Below are 4284 nucleotides of genomic sequence, written 5' to 3'. Positions count from 1 at the left end.
TCTGTTTCAGTAAACGCTCTATCAATCTCCTAGATCAACAAGTTAATCATAGATAAGTTGAGTTATAGAGGTTCTTTCGCTTAGTCAATATAAACTCCTAGCCTTTTTATCGGTTCGATCAACTAAGATCAATATTTCCAAAATGATCAATCTTAGTTCACAGTCTATCGAATTCGATTTGTGAAGAGAAATGGCAAGAGATAGATTCTCGATTTATACAACAAACTATAAAAGGTCTATGAGAAATAAACAAGCTTGTTGGATCCCAGTCAATCAAGCGCGCACGAAGTTACTATAGAGATCAGAGTACCAAAAATAAGTCTTCTAGTTTTCAAATCTTGTAGTCTTCAAAGTATCTGCACAAATAACTTGATTCCACCTATGATCGATTACGCACAGAACGGAGTCTGTTAGCGGATGATCACAAGTTTTATCTTCATATCTTGAATCAAAAGATCAGATCTGAAATCGTTGATCCTTGAACTAGTTCGAGTGACCTTATATCAGAAGAGAAGGATCACAGAATAAACAAACTAGATCTATCAAGGTTGTTAGATCATAACTTGGTTGAACCCACCAAGCGTTGGTATGTCAAGTTTGGTTGTCATATTTTAGTGAATCAAAACTCAATTAAAGACATGCTTGATTATATACTAGAGACAACGTCGTATAGGTTAGGCTAGAAATATTAGGATAATTATACATACAAGTATTACTCGAAAAATTGAAGAATGTGAAGAAGTAACAAGCTACATCGACGACATCATCCTTCCTCTTGAGGTTAGTAATATTGTGACTTGAACTGTTTCATTCCTAACGTATCTTTCAAGTCGTGCTATATTGAAAATATAACTGCGAAGTTGTGAATGATTATATTCTGGTAGACATAGTGTTAAGGAATTAGAATACGAAGTATAACGGTTATCTTTTGAACTTCGTATATAAGACATCGACATAATCGTATGAATGTTATTGTGATTATGTGTATAGGTAAAGGTGAAGATTCCATCCTAGGAAACAATGTTTACATTTGTTTAAAGGAAGTACATTCATGAACTTGTTTTATGAATCGAAAGGAAAATCTCTAGGCTTATTGGTATTGTTATTCATTGCATATCTTTGGATTACCAATATGTGTGAGCTAGTAGAACCGATCATAACTTGTTATGTATCTTGGTAAAGCTAGTCACAATGCCTGACTTATGTATTGGTATGACTTTTAGTGTAACCGATCCTAAGTAATCACCTAAGATGGTATGATCGATATTTGTAATTGGTGTAACCGATATTGGTAATTGGTATGACCAATCACAAAAGAGTTGTGTAATCGATCCTTGTAATTGGCGCAACCGGTCCTGGTAATTGGTGTAACCTATCCTAGTGACTAGGGTAACCGATCACAAGTAATACCATGAGAATATGGTAACCGGTCCTGGTAATTGACGTAACCGATCTTGGTAACTGATGTAACCGGTCTCAGTAACATATTAAGGTAGAACCGATCCTTGTGTTTGGTAGAACCATAAACCTATGATTAGTGTATTGATATTTGATCAATCACATAGTTGTTCTTGGAATACAGATGAACCAATTCTAAACTTGTTTGGAAGTGTGGTATAATCGGTTCCAAGATTGTAAATATGAAAAAGGATTTACAAAGAAAAAGATGTCGACATACTTTGAACATGTTCAGTAACTCTTATCTTTTATTGTTCAAAGATATTCCTTAATAACTCAAGGAGGTCCCGGACCGAAATAAATTAAGAATCATTTAATTAAGGTTGTTAGTTTTATATGCTTTTAATTACCAGCAATTAAATGCATATCTCTGGAAAATAAAAATTGGTAATGTGCATTTACTAATTCAAGATATTATAGTGAGATTTCGGTAATACTAGACAGAGCATTTCCAGGAATTATGAAAATCGATTTTGGGAAATTATTGCATATCTTAAGAATATTTCGGTTTTGGAAATTCCTTGGTGTCCAAACATCCTTGGTTTATAAATACCCAAGTTTGCATTTCGAGCAAACTGTCCAAAGAGCCAGTAAAACTACCTTGTTGTGTTGTTACTGGTGGAGATGTCTATTCGGAGAGGAAAGCACCCTAATTAGGCGAAATCTCTAACGACCGCTCGTTCAAAGAGTTCTGTGGGATCAAGAAGCTCTGCGAGTACCATTGGTGGGAAACTAGATAATTGCGGTACTATTAGTTTTCGATTTGATTTGATTGACTAACGGTTGTTGAACTTTGACTGCACCTAGTTTGTTTATTCTTGAGAATCTTCTCTTCTGATATGAGATTCACTCAAACTAGATCGAAGTGTCGACGGGATCTTTAGAAATGTTTGTAGATATAAATACATCTTGCGATAATCCATTGTTAACAGACTCTGTTTTGTGCGTGATTGATCACAAGAGATTCAAGTTGTGGTGTGCAGGTGTTTATTGAAGATTAAATAAGATTTGAAGACAAAAAAGATTTCTTATTAGTTTCATATCTTTGGTGTGCACAAAACTTTATCGGCTGGGATCCAACTATAATCGGTTTATCCTTGATAGATTAGTTGCGTAGATCAGCATCATTACATAGTATCTTGGTAGATTCTATATTTGATTGCAAAATCTAAACTTTGCTACTTTGGTAGTTGTTGGATAGATAGATTTAAACCCGACAAAGGAGTTTATTGGATTAAACAGAAGAGCCTTTGTTTAACTCATATCACTGAGATTGAATAGAGTTGTTACCGAACAGATTTGTTGTTCCTTTACTGTTTGGAATAAGAACCAAAGGAATTGTTCCAGTGCGTGCACTTATCGAATGTCGGAAACGCATGGATACTGAAGAAACTAGGTGAACTATAGGTTTAGTTGTTTGGTCTCAACTATACGAAGTTGGTTTGATTTTGTATAGCGGCTTAATTCTGAGAGTATTCAATTATGTACTAGGTCCCGGGGTTTTTCTACATTTGCGGTTTCCTCGTTAACAAAATATTGTTGTGTCATTTACTTTTGTTTTCCGTAATTATAATTGTTGTTATTATAATTTAAAGTAAATTACACAAGCGTTAACTCAGTATTACTTGATAGTGATCTTATAGAGTTTGGTTAAATCCAAACCTATTATCAAGTAACCACGATTTGATTGTTGTATTGTCTCGATCTCGTATCCATAGACGATCACATAAAGTGTAAATACCGATTCGTTATATTGTCTCGACTCAGTCCATAGACAATCACTTTCGGTAAGAGGACTTATAGGTGGAAAACTTTAAGATTGTGGTATATTTGGGTACCTCGTCTTTTCAAAGGTTTAATTATATTTTTAGTCAATCAAATTAATAACCGAAAACCAAACAAACAATACGACCTAGTTTCCACTGACGGTATTAGTAGAAGCTTCTTAATCCCAAAGAAGTCTTTAAAAGAAGTCAACGTAAGAGATTTCACCTAGTTAGGATACTCACCTCTCCAGTGAGTATTACGAGATAACGAGAATACTTCTAGTGGGCTTTTTCACACTAAACACGAAATTTTGTGTGTTACAGGATAAGTTTCCTAGAAAGACAAACTTCACTATTTATAATGATCAAGGTAGTTTGGACATCAAGGAATCACCAAATCCGAAATTACAAAAGATATACAATAAATGCCTATTTTTGGTATTGTGCATATTTCAACTGTTGTCCAACTAATATAACGAAATCTCTCATGGATGACAACTCAATATTAGCTAACATAATGAATATACTTTATTATTATAGCAACCAGAGATATGCTTTAATTACTAATAAATTAAAGACATATAAATTTCGGAAATCAAAAAGATATAAGTCACTTCATTTGGACTTCTAAGATGTGGTAGCACCAAGTCAGTGACTTGTAATGATGGTGCACAGAGACAATAATGATATACAATTGTGTATACACTGAACCATTTTATTCAAGACGTCACATAACAGTTTGAGGATGGAAACATCTCTTGGAGCAGAGGCTCAACATAGAAAGATGTTTTTAATTATTTTCATCTTTCGTCTAAGAGGATGGATCATAAATGGACATAGTAAATGAGCAATAATACCATTCAATGAAGAATAGTAAAAAGTCACAAAGCAGAACTATTTGAATCAAATAAAATACTTGTTGTTTGGTAATCCTCATCTTACAGAATTTTTGATAGTATCCAAGTATTTGTTGCATAGAAAGCACAATAGTGAGCATTTTCACACTCACCATGAGATACATGCCAACGTTTAGATTTGTGTATGACTTTACCTTTTTAAT

This window comes from Papaver somniferum, chromosome 3 (assembly GCF_003573695.1).
Source record: "Papaver somniferum cultivar HN1 chromosome 3, ASM357369v1, whole genome shotgun sequence".
Lineage (NCBI taxonomy): Eukaryota > Viridiplantae > Streptophyta > Magnoliopsida > Ranunculales > Papaveraceae > Papaver > Papaver somniferum.
This window is presented reverse-complemented; position numbering follows the sequence as displayed.